The sequence below is a fragment of the Egretta garzetta genome, unplaced genomic scaffold (genome assembly GCF_000687185.1).
Source record: "Egretta garzetta isolate BGI_Z169 unplaced genomic scaffold, ASM68718v1 scaffold161, whole genome shotgun sequence".
In the NCBI taxonomy this organism is placed as follows: Eukaryota; Metazoa; Chordata; class Aves; order Pelecaniformes; family Ardeidae; genus Egretta; species Egretta garzetta.
In genome coordinates, this window is record NW_009258754.1 from 2,066,290 (window position 1) to 2,079,808 (window position 13,519).

The following is a 13,519-nucleotide window of genomic DNA, read 5'->3' on the forward strand; positions in this document are numbered from 1 at the left end:
TGGCTTGATGACTACATCGGCCAATTCCCTCAGGACTCTGGGATGCATCTCATCAGGTCCCATGGACTTATGTGCATTCAGGTTCCTCAGGAGGCCACGAACCCGATCTTCTACAGCAGGAGGGGTTTTGCCCTCCTGGTCCCCCTCATGCCATCCATCAACTCGGGAGGGGTGAGGAGAGAGGCTGCCAGTGAAGACTGAGGCAAAAAAGGTGTTGAGTACCTCAGCCTTCTCCTCATCTGCTGTTACCAGCTTGCCAGTCTCGCTCATCCTAGAATGGATAAAAAAAAGCTATTCTTAAAATACTGTTTCGATCATCCAAAGCTGCCTGGCAATATATTATTCCCTTGTGCTTTTGTGGGGAAGAGACAGGATCCATGAGCAAGGTCCGGAGAAAGACAGTAGGAGTATGTCGTGCTTATTTGGGACCTACTGGGAAGCAATAAATGGATCCAGTGCAGTACTCTGTTACCTCTGTTACAGGCAAGCTGAAGTTCAGTCCCTAAAGTGACTACTGTTGAAAATTGTGGTATAGTAGACAAAATACTATTTTTTACCTCCACAGTCATGAGTTTACCTGTGAGTGCCAATGATGTTATTTTGGGGCTGTGACCTAGCCAAAACTAAGAATGATTTTATCAGCACTGCTGGAACTGCCTGACTGGCAATGTTTCTGATGTTGAGTTTGATGTTGAATAACAACATTGTTCAGCAAGCACTTGAGGCTTAGTTATAAAAGTGTTTGGGACGTGGTGGTTTCTCTATTAGCATTTTTGCAGTGAATACTCTTCATTGTATCTTATGCAATTTATCAATGCAGCTGACTTTTCCTTCTGCAATTCACTGTAGAATGAGTCAGAAGGAGAATTAAGCATGTAAAATTTACAACAAATATATGTAAAAAATACTTATTTGCATAAATACTGCCACCCCATTCATCACTGATATGCTCTGAATACGGTAAAACCAAGTATGACCCCTTTTATCTTTAAATATATTTCAAGAATCAGTTTGAAGACACTTTACAACATTTCCAATTTATCTGACCCCTGCTGCTTTTCGTACATCTAGATAATGGGCTGCCTGAGGTGGGGCTTTTTCTCCTCTCCAGCTCTATAGGGTAACAAGATCCTTGTCCAAGGCTTAACCAATAAAAGGTTCATAAGTGATCTTAATGAATAATTGGGCCAATGCATCCAGGAAAGCAGAACTACAAAAGAGTCTGTATACCCTTTTGAGCATCAAAGGAAACAATAAAACCTTAGAGCTAAATATTTGCAGGGCATAGAGCCATGGCTTCAAATTTTTGTGGTCAAAAGTGTTAGGATTTAGATTTGTCATGTAGATGAGTTAGCTTGATGCTTCGTGCTTACATATCTTTTTTTAAGTCCCAAGGCTCCCAGGATACCTTCCAAATGAAGTCAGTTACCAGTGCATCAGTGTCTTGACTGCTTTCTCAGGTTTGTGTCAGATGTATAAAATAGGTCCAAGAGCCTGCTATGCCCTTGGGTTAGCTGGTGGGCTGAGTGTGTATCCCTGGGATCAGCAAAGATCTGACATGTGCTCTGTAGGGTAAGAACACCACCAACACGTTGCATATTCTTTAGCTCATTAATTATATTTTGTTTTAAATATATAGTATTAAATCTGTATTTTAGTAATGCATAGTTCTTTCCACTAGGCAGATAATTAGGGCACGTGGGAGCTCCGTGGTTTTACATGGATAATAAAATACTAAAACCCCCCAAACCTAATCCTGTCAGTCAATGGAATTCATGCACAAAGATTGGGATCACAGATTGATTAATATTTCAATTTATACCATAAAGTACTTTAACATTCATGCACTATATACACTGAAGTGTTTATGTTTGGTAAACTTGTAGAAGTCTTGGGTTATTTTGTTTCATGTGACGATGCTGAGAATAAAGAACAACCAAAGCAAATCACTGGTACTGCTTGTAACATACCAGGCTAGTCAGTGAGACTGTTGTTTTGCAACTTCAAAATAACAAGGAATTACCCTCCAGAGGTATTTAGGGACCAGTTCCAAACCTCAGCTCATAATTTTTTCTGGTGTTCCTGGAGTATCTTGAACTTAGAGCAGGAGCAGAATTTCTTGTTTATAGCCCAGGTCATATTAGTTTATTTTCAGCAGCAGTTATTTTTCTGATCAGACGTTGAGACTCACTAAATAACTCAATGTGATAAACCTGCTCGTGATGCTCCTTCCACTCCTCGCTGAATGAATCCTATGGGACCAGAAAGGATACCTTTTTTAACCAAATAATATTATTGAAATCTGAGAGGTGCATTCAAGCACTAATAAGGCACCTATTTTTTTTTCCAAAATAAAATATGGCTTTGCTTCAGAAGGAATGGCTCTTTTTCAAAGCCTAGAGACTGCAGCTTGCCAAAAAAGCAATACCTCACTTAAGAAAAAATGTCTTGTTTGATAGTCAATGGAAATTAATGATTCTCATTTTAGCCTGGTCTGTAAAACATTGTACAAAAAAAAATTCAGCAGCTTGTTGATGTACTGTACCTTACTTACACAATGCCTGTGATTTTGTATATTTATCTTTCTGTAGGTTTGATTTAGCTGAGGAAAAATCCTTGTCTTCATGTTTTTCTTCAGAGCAGGTTGTGTCCACTAACTCCTGTTGAACAGATTCCTGGTTTACCCTAAGGTGATGGGACAGTGCAGATTTTTTTATAAAGAGAAGCAAGAGGAGGAAGAGAAGGGACTAATCAGTCCCTTCCCGGGAACACGTTTTTTTAAATGAACTATCCATATTTTTCCCACAGAAACAGTACTAGACTGTCTTCCTTAAAGCATTTCTTTGTTTTGCTAACTTGGACACGAACAAAAGAATGCTCGAAGGTCTGACTGGAGAAACTGTTTATTACAAAGCACAAGCTTACTGGCAATACATTACAGTGTACTTGCGAAGGAGAGAGTGCAGACCACTTTCTCTGAGCATACGCTTAGAATATAGCCCTTACAATGTTTTGTAGGTTAGGATGGAGAAAGTATTTTTGCTTTCCTAAATAGTTTAGCGTAAAAAGAATTCAAACCTGGTAGTATCATTTCTGGATATGCTAGAGAGGGAAAAGCACTTATGTCTTTTTAATTTCTTTTGCTATGTCTCTACTGCCAAATACTATGGGCCAGGGACCTCTCCTTAGTCCACAGGCTAAATGACCACAGGCTGGATGTGTCCACAATATGATGCACTTGGCCCAGGATCTCCTCTGCACCTCTTATGATGCAGCTTTATTCCAAAGTCTTCATTATTATTTGCTATGTTTGGTTTTTTAGAACAAATTGAAAGTATGCGAGCTCTGTGCCACAGCCCATTTAAGAACACATCATCCTGGGATGCAGCACAAGTGCCTGTGGATGCTGGTGCCAGGCCTGCTCACACAGCCTCAAGCAGCCTTGCAGGGGAAAGTGGCTGTGCTAGCTGGTTCTGGCCATGTGTCCTGTTGGGAGCAGTCCCAGCACTGAGCTAGAGCTGAGCACCAGCACAAAGACTTTTGTGTGGCAGAGGACAAAGCTGCATCAGAGAGCATGCTAGCAATAGGGCTGACCAGTGATCCAGTGCCTGAGCTGGCTTCCCATTGCTTTTTTGTTTACTAGTAAAAAACCAGATTTTTAGTTTTGGTGCAGTCAAGTGGCTGTAGTATGACTTACCCCAATACAATTCAGTACAATCCCCTGGCTGCTGCAGTTGAATGACACTGATCTTTGGAAGGAGGAGGGCATTTATTTTCTATTAGATGTTCCCTGAACTGTCACTTCAGGCCTGCCACTTCATGCTGCTCTTCTTGGCCTCTGCATCCCTCAACTTCTAAGAAGCCCTCCAGAAATGCCTTGTGGGATTGTTCTCTCACCCCAAGGATTTTGTCTGTTACTTTTCCTCATACCAGAACCCTACAGGAGCAGAACTAAGAGACCTACAGGACCTTATAGAACTTTGGATCTTCCCAATGATTAGCTGGGGTCAAAAGCACACAAAGCACTGTAAAACACAATCCATTATTCTTATCTCATTTTAGAAGATTGTGGTGCTGTCTCACTGGATGGTGCATTAAACCTTCATGATTAACTTCTACATTAGTAGGGGAAATGGGCCTTCATTTAGTTCAGTGGCAGTCAGCAAAATGGTATCAAAGAGAATGCTGAGCAACTGCCATCAACAAGTGCTTGAGGAATTCAAACAATATTTTAAAACTGGATGTAATTAATACTGACTTCATTAGAAAACACACAGGTAGATGAATGTGTATATATGGTGTCAGAAGTAATGCAGATTTTTTTCAGGTGACCCAAAGTCTTTCCATGACTAGAATATTAATTGAAATTCTCCTTTCAGCTACTCCAATTTTGTAATGATAGACATGTAAGAACTTTCAAGCTATTTCTGTAAATGACTTGTGCAGGATTTTTGGGCAACCATTACACTACATCCCTAAAAGATACGTTTCAGATCTCTTATTGCTCACTGAATAATAATTAAAAAAAAAGTAGCTCTTGTTTTTGAAAGCATTTCTATAACAGTTTTGTAGGTATACAAAAGGTCAGCATACACTGTACACAAGGACTGTCTTTATCTTAGGTCTTGAAAAATAGCGTATGCGAATTCTGGAGTAAGTGAATTCATCCTAAGTTTGATACATCTTTAAAGTTCGATTTTCCTCTTTCAAGCCAACTTTGGAGCAACATGTAACTGCAGTTGCTTCAATACTTCACTAAGCATCAGACTGAAAAGAGAAGGAAAACTAATGTTTGACACTTCCGATAGATGTGTGTAAAATCTGAAGAATGTACAGCAAAAGACCACTAGAGCAGAAACATAAAAATATACAAGTCTGTCTGAGTTGTGTTGATAACTGAGCTTGAGGAATGTGCATTATGTCATGACCACCGACAGCTTTAACTAGACAGGAAAATGCAAGCACCTTTTCTGTGATAACAGTTGGTGCATTGATATCTTTACTGACCTTATCTAAAGAATAATAAATGCTTCAGTTCCTCAGTTTGTCCTTATTACTTTTTTTTTGGTTGATTTTTTATTTCCTTTGCCTTTTTAGTGACAGATTCCCCAGATAATCAAGAAAAAAAAAATCCAACCTTTCCAACCTTTCGAACCATGCTGAAGGGTTGAGTGAGACAACTGGCAGCAAGACACCTTATAAGTGCTCTTGGTTTAAAGTATGGATTAAGAAAGGCCAGACATTTTATAAGACCTTGTGAAGTGATGACTGTGTTAGCACTGATGCCAAAGGGATACAGAGCAGTTGCCCTTATCAAGGTGAAACCCCACTGTGCAAGAGATGCTGAAGAAACAGGTATGTACAAAGCCCAGGGTTATAACGTTTGGACAGGTGAATAACTTTCCTTAACACCCACCTCTAGCACACAGCCTAGGTGCTTCCCACCCAAAGCACATTATTTTGTGCACTCAGGAGCAACAGAAGCATTATATAGGAAACAGACTTTCTAGAAATCCCAAGATAATATGGGAAATTTAATGAACTAAATAAATATGAGCAGTTGTCCTACAAATAACACCTTCAAGTTGGTTGGACTGTTCAACTATTGATCAGAAAGTAATTCTCACACAAAATTTGTATTTAAAAAAAATTGATCTCCTCCAGTGAACAAACAAAAATACTTTGATGTAATTTTAAATATGTTATTCATTATTTAACATGTTCCTTTGAATCAATTGCATAAAAGGGTACAACATGAAACAAATGCAGATATTAAAACACATCATAGGCTTTGTGTGTTAGTCTAATTCAGTTTCTTTGTTTACAAAATAAACATAGATATAAATATTTAATACAGTAGCTGCAGTAAGAAAAAGGACAAACTATTATTACTGTGAGAATGCTGAGCACAGTGGAAACTATCTTTTAAATTACAACTTTCTCTTAGCTTGGGCTAGAGCCTTTTTTCATAAAGGAAAAAGTCATAGTGCATTAATGGCAAATATCCATCAGGAAATAAGTCTAAAAGCAACTCAAAGAAGTATATTGCTCTGGGAAAGATGGCTTTGCGTTTCTGCTATGTTTATAATAAGCTCAATACCAATATCTTGAAAATAACTGTAAATATTTAACCTAAGGAATATTTCATATGATTGCAATAAATGTTTAATACAGTGTAACTTTACAGTACTTCAAAAACTTATTGCTGCAAATATTTATCTAGAATTTTAATTAAATACATGTATAATCCATGAAATAAACTACCTCACAGCCTTGATTCAGCAAGCTGCTCTGCAGAAATGCAGAGGTATATCCTCATACAGCTGTTTAGAGCCTAAGACTGTGCATTTGAACTCCCAACCCTTGCCCTGCTTGCAGATCCATCAGTGTCAAGACTGTCCCTCTTCTCTAACTTCTCATATACAAATTCAGTTGCTAACAAAATTGGAGTCCAAGGTACACAATGCTCCACAGACTTAGAACTGTAACCTTTGCCTAGCAGTTCTCACAGTTGGATGATACCTTCTGCTCCCACAGCCAATCAAAATGAAATCATAATTGCATTAGCCTCAGGAGAAGTCCTCCTTCTGGATTGCTTCCAGTATGCTGAATATCCAGCCTTCCTTTCCAAGGCTTCCCTACATGTAAAACAAAATAAACATCCTTTCTTCTGCTGGTACATGGGTAAATTTAATTTCGTTCCCTGTTCCAGAAAGAATAGAGGGTGCATTGAAAATCAGAGAAGGGCAACTACAAACACTTGTAGGCCAATGTAGGGAGGAGTTTCTAGCTGATAATCACTATATGGCTTTGCATGTAGCAAGAGCACGTAGCCTCTTGTGGTCTCCGGTAACGTAAAACTTCTGGCCATGCTAGGCACCTCTTTAGTATATTCCTACATCCTAAGGTCATCTAAGATCACCTGCTTTCCCCAGACTGGATAAGTTCTTAGAAGTTGTAAGTCAGTCTTATATTTACTCATTTTGTCTGAAATGTCATTTTAAAAAAAACCACAACAAAACCAAACAAACAGGTGAGGGATTATTTTTCCACGATTAGATTTCTTGTGAGTCTAAAAGACTTCTAAAAACTTCTGAAACACTTTCTAGGTGCATACTATTGCTGCAGGTCTGGAATGAGATGCTGGTAGGGCACCACCACTCTATGTCACACGGAGCAGTGCAGCTTTCTTTAAAAGGAATCATTTATTTGCTAGTTAAACCACTTTGCACCTGAATATCAAGACAATAAGAAAACAATTCTGTTAATTGTTGCTTTAACGTTGTTGTAGAAATGGAACCTGTGTTTCTGGAAATAGCATGTTAGCAAAGCAATGAACATTTCTTCCTTTAGGAAAGTAATAGTGCAGTAGCCTGTGATCCCTTTGACCTTTGCTGGAATGATTTTCAGTGTAAAAAGCATGGTTGTTTGGGAGAGGGGGAATGTGGAAAAATTAAGTAGGGAAGAAATTATCTGCAGTTTCAGTCTGTTTTCTGCTTTCTCTCTTGGAATCCATAACTTCATTTCCTGTTTTTGTTTTTGTGGAACTGGGTATATAAACAAGCAAAGAAGCAAAATATTGGTGGTTTATGTTTTCGTAAACTATAACTAAACCTGTTGTCTTTAAGTCCCCTTTCTCTATTAGATTAGCATTTGCAAACCTTTATGCTTTTGCTCTTTTTAATGCTGAAGAGAAAAGACACAATGACTGAAAAGCTAAAAATATAGGACTAAGTCTCTTCATCTGACACCTCTGTTAGTGCTCTGAGTCTATAAATTTTTCTTCTAAATGGCTGCTAGTCAGTGTAGAAATAGGCCTTCAGATGAAATAGAATTGACATTTTATGGTAGTAAAAACTTTCTGATGCCACAAAACTACTGCAGAAGACACTAGTTGGATTAGTAAAAGTAGGCAAAGATTATGATGAAAATAGTAATGATTGACAGAGTATCTCATTTTCCTAGATTCCTTGTATAATATAGTTAATTATTGTTATCTAACCAGAAACAGTAAGGACTCTGTACTGAGTCATGTAATTAATGTATTTGAATGTCTGCATAAATTCACAAGTTAAGTAAACCTGCTCAGTCAACCCAAGAAGCTGGCCATCAGCACCCTTTGTTTGCACTGCAGAAATACCGTGCCAGGCACCATTAGTAACAACAGTGCCCCAGATCCTGTAAACAGTAATCATCCAAGCAATTTTCTAGTGAGGTCATGTAAGTGTGGCAAGCAGACGAGAAAGAGCTCTTTTACAGTTTTATGGAGCTGCAGGTTTGCACTGATTTTGGTGGGTTTGGGGTAAATCTTCAGAACTCCACATATGGAAAGTGAATGATGTGGTGAGAAAAAGAATGGAGATATTTCAAGGAAGAGCATCTGGATGTTTTGTGGCTAGTAAGATGAGGCGACCATTGTTTCCTTTTTTCTCCAGCCATAAATGTAGCTGAGCATGTTGTCAGACAAGGTAATGTGATGCCAGAGCTGAGTGCGAAGTTCTAGCATTTGACCAACAACTCATGTGGTCTGAAAATAAGCTTAAGCACAAAATCAAGGAATAGTTTTCAAACTTTAAGGCTTTACATGACAAAACTACATTCTGTTCTCATTGAAATAAATTAATTTTTTATAGCTGATTTCAAAAAACAGAGAATAACCTTCCCCAGAATTTCCTTGAATGAACAGTCTCTCTCTGTTTCTCAGGCTCCTGCTTGCTATCCTTTATAATCCGCACTGAAAGATACCTACCCATCAAAGTTCCCTTCAAACTGATGACTATTTTCAAGCACCTCATCCTGAAAGGACCATCCTCTGTAATTGCTTTTCAATCTGCACCATTTATTAGTTGCCCATTTGAGCAATCAACAGCAAATACATGCTACAAGTAAAGGCATTTCTGAAGCCATATTTTTGATGGTGCTGAATGGGGAGTCTTTAAAAAACAATACCTCTGTGTTGCTACGTGATGTGCTTAGTGAAAAATCAAGTATTAAGACAGACAGCAGGACACTGTATGCATAGAAAAGATTTGGATCACAGCTTGATAAATCTGAATGCTTCTCTGGTTGAAAAACTTTAAAAAAAAATTTTGCTGTAGTTTGGGCCATTAGTTATTCCATGCTGGGCTCTGTACTCTTTGTGTGTGGGACACTTTGTAGAAACATTCCTTTCTTTTGAACTGTGCACTGTTCATCATAACAGCATGGGATGTTGTGAAACTTAAAAATGACACTGTCAGATTAATCATTTTTGAAATGCTCCTTTTTCTAATTGTATAAAAGGATAACCTTTGAAAATGCAAAAATGAAGGGAAGTAAATGGCTTTTTAGAAGGCAAAATTGGTTTAGAATTTTTCAGATGACCCAATGATCTATTGTTGTTTATGTTCTGTAGTTTAGTGCTTCTGCCCCTCAGCAGACTTTCTTGTCCTCCAGCCTGGCTCAGTTCTTGTAGTGGCATGTTACAGTAGACTTTTCTGCACATCCACCCCTTCTTAGTCCACTTTTCAGAGTGAACCTATGCTTTATCTCTGTTGCTTATGAGTTAGACCAGCATTTTCCAAACTACAGTGCATTTTGAAAAGGCATGAAAGCAAGTCACCATTATACGTGCAGTATCAAACCAGTGCTACTTGCAGTTGGAAGGGAATGACATTAATTGTTGTGAAGATTATGAGAGGTACATTTGTAAGGAAAACATTTTCTTTAAACAATTAGGTGAGTGGCCTACATCCGTTCTACTTATGAGGAGTGGGGAATTTGGCTTTACTTCCTTGTGCTTCTATTCAGGTAGGTAGCAATCTCACTAATACAGGGAAATACAGGGAAAAAGTTTACAAACCAAGAATATTTTGTTCTGTATCTGCACATAGAGTTTCCATCCAGATTCGTTTCTGGAGAAGCTGGCTTCATCAGAACAGTGTTCAGAAATCTGTGGAGACCCCAGTGTGCTATGTCCATGGTACAAGCCTGAGGAGAATCTGCATGGAGGATTCCAAAGAAGGGATAAGCTTGGACAATTCCATGTGAACCTAATCTCAAGGTTAGCACCCATTTTCCAAATGTCATCAAGTATTCATATAACAAGCAAAGGTGCAACTGGGTAGAGGCAGTCAGTGTTTCACAGTTTCTGTCTGTGCTGTTTACAGACCCACATGTATACTCTGAAAAGCTAAGCCTGTGACTCACACCCAGGCATTCAATCTTGCATTGCTCCCCACCTCCCAACACCCTCCCTCCTCCCGCCACGAGATCTGTCTCACTCATCTTAGAGCACTGGGAGGACAGTCCTGAGACCTTCCACCCCCAAAGACAGGTCACTGTGAGAGAGCTTGTGAGACTGCTCTGCAGCTGAATCTGTGCCACGTTTGCTAGCAGAACCCCAGTGAGGCAGTACGTTCCCCGCCAGCTGGCTAGGACTGTGATTGCTCCCCTGTCGCATGACCTCACATCCTAAAGATGTCCCTGACAATGTGATAGGTCATTGTGCTGACACAGGCACTGGGAAAGGACATGCTTAAAAAGACCTGCAAAAGAGGCAGCAGCTGTGGATAAACACACAGGCATGTGTAATGTCAACAGGAACTGCTTATGGCCAAGCACTTTTGAAAATTTGGTATGCTGCAGTAAGATGGCTGAATAGGTGCCAGACTCTCTGGAAAATCAGGACTCCATTGTGAGGGCTGAGCACTTCTGAAAATGCAGCCTGCAGAACCGCTGCAGATGGCCTGGCCCCCTCTCAACAGGCACAGAGCACAGTATTGAGGGCAGCAAGCAGGATCGGGCTCATGGGTTGTAGAGGACAAGAGGCAGGCAGGAGCTGACAAAGAAGAGGCTGCCAGGTGCAGCAGCTGTCCCAATAGGCACATTTGCCATGTCAGGATATTGCTCTCTCTGAGATCCAAGTACTGAAATTCTCTAATTGTATTTGCAATGTGTTGATTGTCATGGTCAATCTTCTATTTTTATTTGAGAGTTGTATATTTCTGTTTTTTGAAATTATGCCAGCTGCTGGCTGAGGAAGAGAAGTAAAAATTCAGAATTAACCACAGCCACCTGAGATTATTCAAAAGCCCCAAAGAGAGAACTCAGCTGTAATCTTGGCTCTCTTACTCCCAAAGAGTGATCCCAAAATTCTCTAGGTTAGCAAAGACATATTCTTCCCCTCCTTTTTTTTTTCTTTTGAGACAATTAATTGATTGCCCTTTCTACCCCTACCCGAATCCTTAGGGAAATTCTGTAGTACTTCAAATCCTATAAATGCAAACCTGAGTACATTTTAGGAAAAACTTAAGCTTGTGACATGTTTCAAGTAACCTTAACTCTAAGCCTAACTGGGAAACAGAAACAAAAATGGGGTCTCTTCAGCTTCCTGCTTCCTCAAGAGTAAATCACTCCAGGAGGTAGAGAAAACATAGCTGGAAGATACATCGATATCTTACACAAAATGTTTGCAAATATGGATGTAGGTGAGCTAGTGGAATGAGGCCATTGCACACTCTGGGTATTATTTTGTGGAGCTAAAAGGTACAGTATAGGAATCTAGTTTCAATATTAAAGGCAACCAGTAATATTTATTATTGCTGTAGAAAGAAATGCAAATGCACTGCATTACCACGGAACTTAATAGAGACCTCATGCAATCACAGGAGAAGTGGTGACTAAAAGCTTGTAAGACTAATGAAGCTGGAGTGGTTTAACAGCATGTTAGCTAAGTTACACTATCTGTGGGAGAGCACGCCTCTACCCGACTTCCAACACTGTAACACATAGAAAGCATATCCTCACACCTGAACCTTAACACTACTGGCCCAGCAAGTTCTGTGGTTTTGGGTAAACCACATGTATTCCAAATGGTCTTATAACACAGAAAGAGTATTGTGCAATAATTTCGTATAAAAGAATTTAAGTACAGAAAGGACACCAAGAGGATTGAAGTGATGGGATTTGGAAGAGCAGATTGACATAAATTAAGTTGAAGGTCTTAATTAGAACAGCTATACTCTGTTCCTTTGAATAGTCAACTAGGTAAGAAGAAACTTTGAAGATTCAGAGTGTGATAAATTTCAAGGAGTCTCATTTCTTTATTACATTAATGAATTTAAGAGTATATATTAAACTTCTGCAAAATCATTCTGTTAAGTATGAGCTGATCCAATGTCACCCAATGCTTTTATTGCTTGTTGTTGACATACTCCATGGCAGTTGGTGGTTTCAGAAGGAAAGGCTTTGAGGACAGGGTAACAGTACCATGGTAACTTTGAGGAAAGATGAATTTCACATTGGAGCTCATCACATAGGGAGCTGCTCCATTGCAGAGTGCTGCGTTGACATGTTCATTTATGGGATATCTTCCTAAGGAGATGGACCCCTGTATTTTATACAGTGACATCTAATTCAGAGGAGATCCTGGTCTCTGGAGCTTGTAGAATATTATGGGAAAAGATCAGAAAGGAAAGAATTAATTTTACCAGCCTGTATGTGTATTTCCGATCACTGCACTCTACTAACAGCAGAGAATGTACTCTAGTAAGTTGTAATCTATGTAGCTGAAATAGGGTGCAATATTTATGGTTGTATCAGATTGAAAGCATTGAAAAGCCTAAAATAATTGATTCACCAAAAATGACCTATTGACCTTTCTAGTCGTTTTTCCTATAAAGCAGACATTAAAACCAGACCATATCTGTCATTTTTTTTCAGGTACTATTTTGTTTAAGTTGCCCATGGCAGTCTCTTGCCATATAAAAAGATGCTTTTTTAAACCTCAATGTAACTAATATGTTTCTGCTATCCTAAGATTAACCCCCCAAACCCCAAATGCCGTGGCAGAGTGGGGGTTTATAGCCGATTGGTGCATTTACCTTGTACCAGAACTTAAATTAATACCATTTTATCTACATTTCACACTGAAGACAAGACCCTTAATGTGACAAGTTGTGTCATTCAAGTAGTCATGTGTATTTCATTGCCTAAGTTTATTTGAAAAATGTTTTAACCTTACCTTGTGTTGCCCTTCAAAAGCAGTTAATCATTATAACAGGATCACCACTCTGTAAACAAAAAAGAAGCATTGTTCCTGATTGCAGCTCTAATGATTCAAAGGGTGCAATCTCATAATTAGCTATGTATTTAAAAGTTGTTTGCTTCACTTGACTTCCACAGAATTCAAGGAAGCACAGTTACCAAGGGTTAGTTTTTGCATGTGCTGATAGTATATACTTTAAAATTCTACCCAACCTGTCCCCATCTCATCTCCCTGTGACTTGAGCATAATTAAACTTTGGAAGAATTTGGATTCCCATCTGAACTGACATCTGATGGTTATCACCCAGGCATAACCTTCAGTTTCAGCAAGCGATCTGGACTGAACAAACACGGAGCACTTACATATTTTACAAACCCACAGTTTATACAGAGATTATTTTATGTTTAGATATCACTCTCAAGCAACTGGGACAGAGCCAGCTGCAGATCTGTATAAACAACAGATTTTACACATTAGATAGTTCTTATGGAT